At 47.1% G+C, this 12,757-nt stretch overlaps 1 protein-coding gene across 1 annotated transcript in view; it reads right to left on the reverse strand.

Annotated features, from left to right (window-relative positions):
• The window catches only part of pcsk2 (proprotein convertase subtilisin/kexin type 2), a 77,563-nt gene that overhangs the window by 18,515 nt on the left and 46,291 nt on the right, over positions 1 to 12,757 (reverse strand). The gene's annotated exons all lie outside the window — the stretch shown is intronic.

The raw sequence follows: 12,757 nt of genomic DNA on the forward strand, positions 1-12,757 counted from the left end.
TGTTTTAAGTGTGTTTTAAGAGAGTGAATTTTCCATAAGCTCACAGTGCCAAAGGTGCTCCTAGTTGGAGAATCACCCATATACAAAATATTTATACACATACACGCACACACATATTAACACAAACTTTTATTTTGGATGCGATTAATCGTTGCCCAGCACTAAAAGTAACTTGGTGTGCATACGATGGACACTTTACTATCCCATGAGGCCACGGGAGAGGATTTATGAATGACAGTAGGTGCGTTTTCATTACAAATTTGCGCAAAACGTTTGCGATTTTTTTCTAAATGTCGACAAAAAACTATTGCGAATTGACGGTGTTTCCATTAACCGATGTTATGCGACTAAAACTTTATCTCGCGATAAATAAAATCATTCCAAAAACCATGGCAATGGGGACATTGGTAGGTTTATGTATATCCCAGCCACTGCACTGGCCATTATTATTAATGGAAGGAGATGTGTGTGTGTTTTCCAAGCATTAATGGTAAGGAACGACCCTTATTATACTGTGAGCGGCACATATGAGGAGTTTCTGGGTGTTTCTCCCTCAGATCTGCTTCGAGGTCTTGTTTGTGGCATTTATTTGAGGTTCCATTATTCCTGTAATTTTTTTGTCTTATATGGATTTAATAAAGAAATCGGTCTCGTATTCTGTCCAAACACACCGCGTCATCTACGTCAGGTGACTGTAAATGCGCAAAAACTGTTTCAATTGCAGTTTTGCAAAATATTTCTTTTTCGAATTGCCTGAAAAACCTCCTCATGCGAGTGTAAAAACTTTTTGCGAAATTGACGTGTTTCCATTGGGCATATTTTCAATTCACAATTTCAATTTGCGCAATTTGAAGGGTAATGGAAACGCGGCTAGTGAAGCGACGCAACTGACGCTGGAAGGTCACATGACAATGACAACATGGCGGATGTAGTACATCCAAATTTTTTAATGGTCGTGAAATAAGTTTCAAACCAAATGTATTTCTTACTGCAGTATGCGAATTTGAACGCAGCGTACGCCAACAAATGAACAAAGACAAAGAAAACTGAACTGGGAACAGTGCAAAACTAGCTCAAAGTCCAACTCAAAGACCAAACGTGACAGGACTATGGTGGAAGAACACAAAAGAGTTAAAACAATATGAAGCAAGCGTACAAGGTAGAACAGCCAAATAAATAATTTGTTCTTGACCATTTGTTGTTGTGTTGTACTAATGAAATTCCTCTTTTGCTTGACAAACAGTTCAATTTGTTTAAATTAAATTCAGTAAATTCCTGTCATTTACATTCCAATTCATCATCCTTTTTGTTGTTGCTGATTCATATTCCAGCTCATCAACTGAAAAGAAGCCAAATCATAAATTCTGAATTCTTCCCAACTCTGTTGATCACAAACAGAACTTGTAATGAAGCTCTTGGTTGGGCTGAGTGTAATGAGGAATACCCTGCAAAATCTCAAAGCTTTATTCGTCAACACAACACTTTGAGATAATGGAGTCACAGGAGTTGCCCGGCATTTCATGAGCTATCAAAGGCAGGAGATGAAAGAACCATCCATGTTTGATGGATGGAAGTTTGTACTTGTGACCAATTTTGACTGATCTAAGCAAACCTTAATAAAAAGCAATGAGATTAAAGCAAAAAGGGAATTATTTAGTACTTTGTTAGTTGATGTGGGTCTTATCTGTGTAAATATATCTGAATAAATACCATATTGACTAAGAAAAATATAGATGTTCCTTCTTTAAAGAAATAGTTACAGTAATAAACCCGTTTGATGTGTGTGTGTGTGTGTGTGTGTGTGTCCTGGTAAACCCTACATTATGAGGACAAAATGTCCCCACAAAGGTGTCAATATACAAAATCCTTGTCCTTATGGGGACATTTTTTGGTGAGGAAAACAGCTTATAAACCATACAAAGTGACATTTTTTGAAAATGTAAAAATGCAAAAAAAAATACAAATGTAAGTTTTCTGCGATAGGTAGGTTTAGAGGTAGGGGAAAGAATATACAGTTTGAACAGCATAAAAATCATCAGGCCTATGTCTATGGAAAGTCCCTACATTACAATGTGGGGACCAAATGTCCCCACAAGGATAGTAATACCTGAGATCACCAACACTGGAGGGAAATGGGCTAATAAATATACTAAATGATGTTTTTTGAAAATGTAAAAATGCAAAAAGATGGGTAGGTCCAGGGTAGGGGTAGGGGTAGGGTTAGGGGACAGAAAATACAGTTTGTACAGTATAACAATCATTACGTCTATGGAGAGAACGTCCTCATAAAGATAGCAAAACCGTGTGTGTAATGGTACATGTATTCGTCCCGAATCGTCACGCTACGGGCGTCACGGTTCAGTGCATACAGTCAGACAATGAATACAGTCAGTCACAGGTGATCCACACTCCAGGCCAGAAGGGGGGGCAAGCGGTAATGCAACGCTGTTTGTAAACCGCCACAACAGGAAACAGAGCAGTAAAAGATGAGACGATCTACGCACCAAGCCAAAACAAGCATTCAGATGGCACGCAAGAACCTATACGCTGAGATTCAATTAATTTGTGTGAAGTGCTCCACAAACTTTAAGGAAAGGTAACTGGGATGACAGAAAGCAGCATCCTGTTTGTTTTCTTTATTATATATATGTGTAAAAGATGGCAGTAACATAAAAATAATTCATACAACCTGTGTGCTACATTTCTTCTAAACTCACACAATAGTTTTATGTAAGGAGCAGATCAAAATTTAAGTTGTTCAGTGATAATATTCCCCTTTTTAGAATTTGCCATTTATTTTGGTTTCATTTCTGCCGCTCATTGTTGAATAAGAATGAAGTGATAAGCTGGTGGCTCACAACACCAAACCACAGCAACCCTGATCGCCTTGACTGAATCCAGACTGACACAAGCCAATTCCCTCCTTTCCATTGACAGGATCACCTCTGACAGACTAACCACAGTCTTCATCTCAGATCCTTTCTGAGAGTCTACAGATATGCTCTGATTATGCTGCAGATATGCTCTGAAGTTCCTAGCTGAATGCATGCCTTCAATTCCACTTTAGAGTCATTGTTCAGACACAAAATGCATGAAACAATTAACTTCCCATCATTTTATCACTGTTATACTCTGTATTATCACACTGCACAATAAGGGATTGCATTTCAAAAAGATACTTTAAAGCACCTATGAACAGCACTCTCTTGAGCACCAAATTCAATCTTGTTGTCGAGACAGGATCAGGACATTTTTCAAAAAATGTCGAGACAGGATAAGACTCAACATCACAAAACGAGGACGGATAAATCCCACACTTCATTGCCTTACACAGCAACACATTTTTCATTTGTTTTTGTGATAAAAATAATAATAAAAAAAACAGTTAAGAATATAGAGATAATAAAATGGCAACGAAAGAATAAGAATAAGAAAGATGTAATTAATGGTAGTAATGTTGAAATTATAAAAAATTATAATAATATGTTGGAATAATTCTGCCATTATAATAAAAATCATACATGATCATAAATCATTATAAAATTATAAACAATGGTAACACTTTATTTGATGTATTTATGTATAATGTATTATGGTATTCATAATAAATGTTTTAATGCATTATATCTTTTCATAAATAAGTTAATAAGTTCTGTAATATTACTGTAATACTGTATTATAATACAGTATTACAAATACTGTAATATTTGCAGATTCCTTGTTACATCTGAAATTGGTTGTTTGTCATGCATTTTAATGCATTATACTTTCTAAAGGTGCAACAATGAATATTTCTGTATTATAATGTTAAAAACATTGGTTCCCTTTCGAGGCGTCAATGGCGCTTTGGGAACGCATTTGTGTGATTGCGTCTGAAATACGTGTGACTACTAGTCCTAAAGGTGAGACGGAACGTCACGGGCGGGTTACGTCACATCCAGGAAAGTAAGAATGACATCTGGAAAGACCGGCGTTAGCTTCTTTGTCTCAGCAAGCGCTCTGTGTCAAACTGTGTGTTTATTTATTGTTGTCTGTCCCGATATGGTGCAGTACACAAAACACAAAGTAATGGCGAATAACAAGACATTCAAGTTGTGTGCTTCTCCCTGCCCTCGCTTCCTTAAGGGCGGGAATACACACGACTTGTTTGTTATGTATTTGGGAGTGGATCATGCTCTTCCATTTCGCACACTCCACTCCCGCCTGTCACATTTTGAGGAAAGTGTTTAGACTCGCGTTCCTCACGGTGCCGAGGCAGCATGGAAGCTGAGATCGTGGGGTTCGCAAATGGATCTCTCAGAGGGGTTAGAGACGGGCGCCGCCCTTTCTCTGCTTCTACTCTCTCTCTGTCTCTCTGGTGTCGGAAGGTGAATGTGTTGAGCATTGGGACGGGGGAAGAGGATTTGCCACCTCTTTCCCCAGCATACGAGGAGCTGGTGGAGGTGGTTACTCGAGCTGTGTCTAAACTGAACATTGACTGGCCATCCAAGAAACAGGGTGCTCGTCCTAAACGCAAGTTGGACAAGCGCTTTTTGTCATTAAATATAGCACCTTTACCACGGGGCCTTCCATTTTTTTCCAATCTCCATAATGAGTTATCGAGATCGTGGAATAAGCCATACTTGTCCCGTCTTTTCAGCCCCCAAGTGCATGTATATTCAGATATAAGAGGGTTGAAAGAGTATGGGTATGGGGCAGTGCCTAGGGTTGGTTGCGAGCTATCTGTCTCCTAACTCAGCATCGTCCCTGAAGGCCCCAACACAGCCCACTAAGCCACTAAGAATGTCATCAGCGCTAGTTGGTAAAGCGTACACAGCGGCAGGTCAGGCTAGCACATGTCTGCACACCATGTCAATTCTGCAGGAATACCAGGCTGATCTGCTGAGGGACTTGGATGATGGCGAGGGGGTAGGGCCCAATGCGGTTCGAGAACTGCGTCAGGCCACAGATTTGTCTCTCAGAGCCACCAAGGAGACAGCTAGAGCAATTGGGCAGTCTATGGCAGCCTTAGTGGCTGCAGAGAGACTGTGATCTGAGAGATCTGTGGCTCAATCTATCAGAAATAAAAGAAAAATATGGAGCTTTTCTTCTTGATGCCCCACTATTGCCTCCTGGTCTCTTCGGCGATGCCCTGAATATGGTCATCGAGAGGTTTCAGGAGGCCAAAAAGCAGGCAGAGGCATTCAAACACAACCTCCATTGCCATCCCTTGCATAAGCAGCCCCAGCTGTCGAAGGAGAGTGTCGCATCTCGTGCCTGGCCACATAAATCATTGGGGTCGGGACAACACTCTCAGCCGAATCCTTTTAAGCAGAAGCCGCATCTGAGGACTTTTCTTCTCGCGAAGAAGGCTTCGGCCCAAACAAAGTCCTGACTTCTGGGGTGGAATGCTGTACACCTCAGAATACGGTGCCTGTGCCACTTCGATGCCCTCAGGAGGCTGTTCTGCCAACCCCACCATCCTCTGTGCCTCGGGGTGCAGAGGCTTCCAGCGAGCTCATGACTCAAGGTCTACAAGATGTTGCATCAGGCTCTCGCTCTCTGAGAAGGGTCAAAGAGCAGTCAAATCAGTTGCTTCCAGCCAGTTAGCATGGAAGCACTTTGCTCAAACCAGATCTGAGGACTGGTTTGTCACAATAGATCTAAAAGATGCATACTTCCATGTCTCCATCATTCCACAAAACAGGAAGCTCCTGAGGTTTGCCTTCGGGGGCGCAGCATACCAGTAATGGGTTCTTCCATTCGGTCTAGCTCTATCACCCTAGTTCATGAAATGCGTGAATGTAGCTCTGGTGCTGCTCAGGCTGCAAGGAATTCACATTCTGAACTATATAGATGACTGGCTTATCCTAGTGCAGTCGGGGCAGATGGCAGTTCAGCATCGAGATGTCTTTCTCGCTCACATGCAGAAGTTGGGATTGGAACTGAATCCCAAGAAGAGTGTGCTTTCTCCATTACAGAGAACCACTTTTCTTGCTGTGGTGTGGGATTCAATAACGATGCGGCCCGTCATATTGCCCGCTCGTGTTGCTGCTATCCTCACAGTCGTAAAAGAGGAAAAGCTAGGCCAGTCACTTACTGTGAAACAGTTTCAGAGACTGTTGGGTCTGATGGCAGCAGCGTCCAACATGATACCTTTTGGCCTGCTGTACATGAGACCCTTGCATTGGTGACTCAGGACCAAGGGGTTTTCTCCTTGATGTTTATGATCAAGGTCACATGGAGGTGTATCTGCACCTTGGTTATATGGAGGAAGCCTTGGTACCTGTCCCAGAGTCCTGTGTTAGGAGCTCATTGTCACAGATTCACTCTCACGACAGATGCCTCTCTCACAGGCTTGGGAGCAGTAATGAAAGGCCACTCAGCTCAGGGTCTGTGTAGGAGTCATCATCTTTCGTGGCACATAAATTGCCTGGAGATGATAGCGGTCTTCATGGCTTTGAAGTACTTCCTCCCAGACATAAGAGGCCATTATGTGCTTTTCCGCACAGACAACATATTGGTGATCTCTTACATACATAACCAGGGGGGTCTGCGTTCGCATCCACTATGCAAACTGGCGCACCAGATCCTCCTGTGTTCCCTGGGGAAGATGCTCTTCCTAAGAGCAGTGCACATGCCGGGGTACCAAAAAAAAAGGGCAGATATTCTGTTGAGACAGGGGCTGAGACAGGGAGTCTTCACCCTGAGGTGGTGGAGCAAATATGGGAGGTTTACGGCCAAGCGGAAGTGGATCTGTTTGCGTCTCAGGATATGACGCCCTGTCCACTTTGGTTCTCCCTAACACACCCCCGGGACTGGATGTTATGGTCAGGAGGGACCTTCTGTCTCAGACAGGGGGCACGATCCTTCACCCCCACCCAGAGATATGAAACCTGAGGTTTTGGCCTCTGAGGGAGCCCAACTCATAGACTCAAGTCTCTAAACCAAGGTTGAGCTCTGCAAGTCATACTTCACTCCAGAGCACCATCCACGAGGAAAGATCGTTTTTCTGCTCCCTTCGAGCCCCTTGATATGGTTCCAGAAAAGTTTCTGACTTTAAAAACAGTATTCCTTCCAGCCACATCTACTCTTAAAAGAGTAGGAGATCTTCAGGCCTTATTGGTATCCACATGCCTTGAGTTTGCAAGGAATTCCTCAACCCCAAACCTCTATCCTAAACCGGTCCCTTAGGTGCCGACCAACATACATCATTTTATCGTTTTATACATCGGTCTATCGTTTTGCAAGCCTTCTGCCCTCTTCCTTTCAGAGATCAAGACCAGGAAAAGCTGAACCTTGTTTGTCCAGTTAGAGCGCTAGATACATATGTCCACAGAGCTGCCCTGTAGAGGAAATCTGATCAGCTGTTCTGTTTTGGATCCTGCTTCAAAGCAGACAGTCAGCAAGTGGATAGTCAAGGCTATCTCTCTTGCCTATGAGGTCTCTAGTCAGCCGTCACCTTTGGCTGTCAGAGCTCACTCTACTAGAAGTATGGCGGCCTCCAAGACCTTAATTTCGGGTGTATCCTTCAAAAAGTTTGTGATGCGGCAGGTTGGTTGTCTCCACTCACATTCATAAGGTTTTACAGCCTGAACCTGGATGCTGCCCCAGATCCACAGGTGCTCATGTCTTAGATCTGCCACAGTTTCACACGGACAGGCACTTTAAGTACAGCTTTGGGCATTATCGTTCCCAAAGCATCATAGACGCAGTGAGAGTTTCCTCGAAAGGGAACTTCTCAGGATACAACTGTAACCATAATTCACACAGAGGCATTCCCAAAGCGTCATCGATCCCTTCTCAGGGAACTATGGTTACAGTCGCAACCTGAGGCGGTTTCCATGTTTTATGGGGACTTTCAATCAATATAATGATTTTTATGCAGTTTAAACTGTATATTCTCTCCCCTACCTCTAAACCTACCCATCACAGAAAACGTCCCGGGTTACGTATGTAACCCTAGTTCCCCGAAGGGACGGACGCTGCGTGTAATCGCAGTGGGAACGCCTCCAGCGTAGTGTGTCTGAAGCATGAATGAAATCAGTCAATGGAGAGACGGAACGTAGTAGGCGGGTGACGTCACCGACCAGGAAACTATAAAGCACCCCTGAATCACAAGCGAGACAGCTTCTGATGTTACTGAAGCAAGCGATCCAAGGGGATGCCGGGAGCATGGCAGGACACGCAGCGTCCGTCCCTTCGGGGAACTAGGGTTACATACGTAACCCGGGACGTTCCCCTTCAGGGACTACCACTGCATGTAATCGCAGTGGGAACACAATACCCACGTCCCCATGCGAGCAAGTCTCCGTTGTGTGTAATCAAGGCGTACAGGCTGACGAAAGAACTTGCGCCCCAGGAGTGGAGCTAAAATCGAGACAATAAAATCTGACGAATGTGTGCGGTGAGGACCAGCCTGCCGCATCACAAACATCCTGAAGAGAAACTCCTGAAAGGAGAGCTTTAGAAGCAGCCATACTCCAGGTGGAGTGAGCCCGTACAGCCAAAGGTGAAGGCTGACCGGCCGACTCGTAAGCAAGTGAGATGGCCTCGACCACCCACTTGCTCATCCTTTGCTTAGATGCCGGGCACCCCTTGTTGGGCGGCCCAAAACAAACGAACAGCTGTTCAGACTTCCTCTACAGGGCAGCTCTGTGGACATACGCATCTAGAGCTCTAACTGGGCAGAGCAAATTAAGTTTCTCCTGGTCCGACGTCAGAAACGGAGGAGGACAAAAAGCCTGCAGTATGACAGGTCTAACTACAGTAGTTGGAACCTTAGGAACATAACCTGGCCTAGGATAGAGGAAAGCCTTAGCCATGCCAGGTGAGAACTCCAGGCACGAGGGAGCAACCGAGAGTGCTTGAATGTCTCCAATCCTTTTAAGAGACGAAATAGCAAGCAAAAAAAATAGCTTTGAGAGTAAGGAACTTCTCGGAAACCTCTTCCAGGGGCTCGAAAGGAGCTAGGGAGAGACCCTCTAAGACGATGGCCAAGTCCCATGATGGCACCCTCGTGCGTACTGCTGGCCTCAGCCTCAAGGTGCCACGAAGGAAGCGAGATATAAGTGGGTGTCTCCCAAGAGAAACTCCACTCAAAGGAGCGTGGTAAGCAGCCAGGGCCGCCACGTACACCTTCAGTGTGGAGTGGGATAACCCAGTGGAGAGACGGGCCTGCAGGAACTCCAGCACTGTACCAACCGGGCAGTTAACTGGGTCCTGTTGGCGCTCTCCACACCAAGAGGTAAAAAGTTTCCACCTCGCGGCATATAACTTCCTTGTAGCGGGAGCTCTGGACTGGAGAATGGTCTCAACGACCTCAGTCGAGAGACCGGATTCTATGAGCTGAGCCCCCTCAGAGGCCAAGCCCACAGTCTCCATAGCTCTGGGCGGGGGTGAAGGATCGACCCACTCACCTGAGATAGTAGGTCCCTCCTGATCGGAATCTCCAGGGGAGAGCCATCGAGGAGGGACACAAGGTCCGAAAACCATACTCGGGCCGGCCAGAACGGGGCTATCAGGAGTAGGCTGACTCCGTCCCGGCGAACCCTTTCCAGAACTCCTGGGAGCAAACCGATCGGGGGAAATGCATACAGACGTGACCTCGGCCACGCCTGTACCATAGCGTCCAACCCCAGCGGGGCTGGATGGCTGAGAGAGAACCACAGAGGACAGTGTGATGTCTCTCGGGAAGCGAATAGGTCTACCTCGGCACGACCGAAATGTTCCCAAAGGAGCTCCACCACATCGGGGTGAAGTCTCCATTCCCCGGGCCTCGGCCCCTGCCTCGACAGGATGTCTGCCCCCCGATTCTGATACCCCGGGAGATAAATCGCTCTCAAAGACAGAAGTTTCCCCTGGGACCATAGAAGGATCTGACGAGCTAGCTTGAATAATGGGCGCGACCGCAGACCCCCCTGATGGTTTATGTAGGAGACCACTGATGTGTTGTCTGAGTGGACAAGCACATGGTGGCCCCTCAGGTCTGGGAGGAAATGTTTCAGAGCCCGAAACACCGCCAACATTTCTAGACAGTTTATGTGCCACGAGAGATGATGGTTCTCCCACAGACCCTGAGCTGGGCGACCACTCATGATCGCCCCCCAGCCCGTGAGGGAGGCATCCGTCGTTAGCGTTACACAACGACAAGGAGCTCCCAGCACGGGACCTTGGGACAAGAACCGAGGATCTTTCCACATAACCAGGGCGTGAATACACCGTCGCGAACTCATGATCGTGCGGAGCGGATTTCCCCTCGGGGAGAATCCCTTGGTTCTGAGCCACCACTGAAGCGGCCTCATGTGCAATAGGCCAAAAGGAATAACGTTGGACGCTGCTGCCATGAGACCTAACAGCCTCTGGAACTGTTTCACAGTGAGTAACTGGCCTAGCTTGATCTGATTTACTGCAGCGAGAATCGAAACGATACGAGCAGGGGAAAGTTGTGCCTGCATCGTCGTCGAATCCCATACCACACCGAGAAAAGTGGATCTCTGTACTGGAGAAAGCACACTCTTCTTGGCGTTGAGCCTCAACCCCAATTTCTTGATGTGAGCGAGAACGACATCTCGATGCCGAACCGCCTGAGACTGTGATTGAGCTAAAATTAACCAATCGTCGATGTAATTTAGAATGCGGATGCCCTGTAACCGCAGAGGAGCTAGAGCCGCATCCATACATTTTGTGAACGTTCGGGGTGACAATGCTAGGCCGAACGGAAGAACCCGATACTGGTACGCTTCGCCCCCGAAAGCGAACCTCAGGAACTTCCGATGTTGAGGAAGAATAGACACATGGAAGTAGGCGTCCTTCAGATCTATCGTGACAAACCAGTCCTCGGACCTGATTTGTGACACGATCTGTTTGAGAGTGAGCATCTTGAACTTGAGCTTCCCTACAGTGCGATTTAAAAGACACAGATCTAAAATTGGACGCAACCCCCCGTCTTTCTTTGGAACAATGAAGTATCGGCTGTAATAACCTAACTCCCTGCTGGGAGGAGGAACCCGTTCTATAGCTCCTTTTTGCAGAAGAGTCAAAACCTCCTGCTCCATCACCAGAGCCTGCTCGGGGCCAACCACCGTGGGAAGGACCCCTCTGAACCGAGGCGGACGAGACCTGAACTGTATAGCGTAACCTCTTTCGATTGTGTGCAGGACCCACTGAGACACATTGGGAAGATTTTTCCACTCTACTAGAAAGTCTACTAAGGGTACCAGCCTCTCGAGGCTGGCCTCTGGAATGTTTTGAGAGGCAGACACCGGCGCACCGGCAGGGAACGACTGATCTGACTGCTCTAGAGCCCTCCTCGGAGGGGGCGAGCGTCCCTCGGGAAAGCGCTCGCCGAGTCCTTCTGTGCCCTGGCACGAGGGCAGGGTTAACAGAACGGACCCCTGAGGGTACCGAGAGAAAAAGGGCACCGTATAATGAGGTGTACTCCGATTTCCCTCGGAGGGGGCCCCCCTCAGAATCCTGACGTTTATGGCGTCAGGACTTCTTTTTGGACGCGGCCTTCTTAGCGATGATGACTGTCCTCAGATCAGCCCTATCGCGAGAAGGCCGCGTCTGAGAGCGCCCCGTCTCGTCCCTCCAATTTCTCTGAGGGGGGGCACGAGACGCGACGCTCTGTTTTTGTTGCGCTCTTTTCGAGGAGCTACTCGACGGCTGGGGCTGCCCTTTACGTTCAGCAGCCCCTGGAATCTTCACCTTCAGGGGGATACATTTTTGAAACGCCGCCGCCTGCTTTTTCTCCTCCTGGAACCTCTCGATGACAGTATTAACTGCGTCACCGAAGAGGCCCACAGGAGAGAGCGGGGCGTCTAAGAGAAAAGATTTTTCTTTTTCCTTCATCTGGGTCTGGTTTAACCATAAATGCCTCTCCGTGGCCACCAGGGCTGCCATAGACCGGCCGATTGACTTTGCCGTCTCCTTGGTGGCCCGGAGAGAAAGATCTGCTGCCTGACGAAGCTCTCTCACAGTGTCTTCAGAAATCTCACCCCCCTTACTAACATCTTACAACAGGTCGGCTTGGTATGCTTGTAATATTGACATTGTGTGTAAACATGCTGCTGCCTGACCTGCCGCCGAGTATGCCTTCCCCACCAGTGCTGATGTATTTTTAAGAGGTCTGGTGGGGAGCGCTGGTGCTTTAAATGACGATGCCGATTCGGGAGAGAGATAACTCGCAAGCGTCTCCTCCACCCTCGGCATCGACACATAACCAAATGTTTTCGCTCCCATAATATTAGTGTATGCATTTGACTGATTGGTGTAAACTCTCGATGAAGCCGGTCTAACCCAGGACTTCGACACCTCAGTGTGAAGGTCTGGGAAGAACGGCAAACACCGGCGTGATGGCTGAGCGCGAGATGGCAGAAATCTCTCATCTAATTTACTTTTCTGATGAGACTCCTGCCTATCTAATGGCCACTCAATGCTGAGCTTTTCAACAGCACGAGTTAAAACATCAAAAAGCTCCTCTTCAGCTGGAGAATGAAGTGATGAGTCTTCAGTCTCCTCAGTCTCAACACTTTCAACATCCAGCTCCTCAGAACTGGATAGTCGAAGTTCTTGTGCCTCACCCTGGTCAGAAGTAACCGCAGCGCGTGCTTCTGCACCGGGGATAGAGGCGCTGGATCTCGCCGGTGAAGGGTGAGATAGGGCGGGGCCCATCTCACTCCCCTCGGTGAGATCCATTTGCGAACCCCACGACTGACGCCGCCGCTCTGCCTCGACAGAAGCGGGACCCGAGCCGTGGGGAGCACGCAGCGAACCG

This window comes from Abramis brama (assembly GCF_963993115.1).
Source record: "Abramis brama genome assembly, chromosome: 19".
Taxonomy (NCBI): domain Eukaryota; kingdom Metazoa; phylum Chordata; class Actinopteri; order Cypriniformes; family Leuciscidae; genus Abramis; species Abramis brama.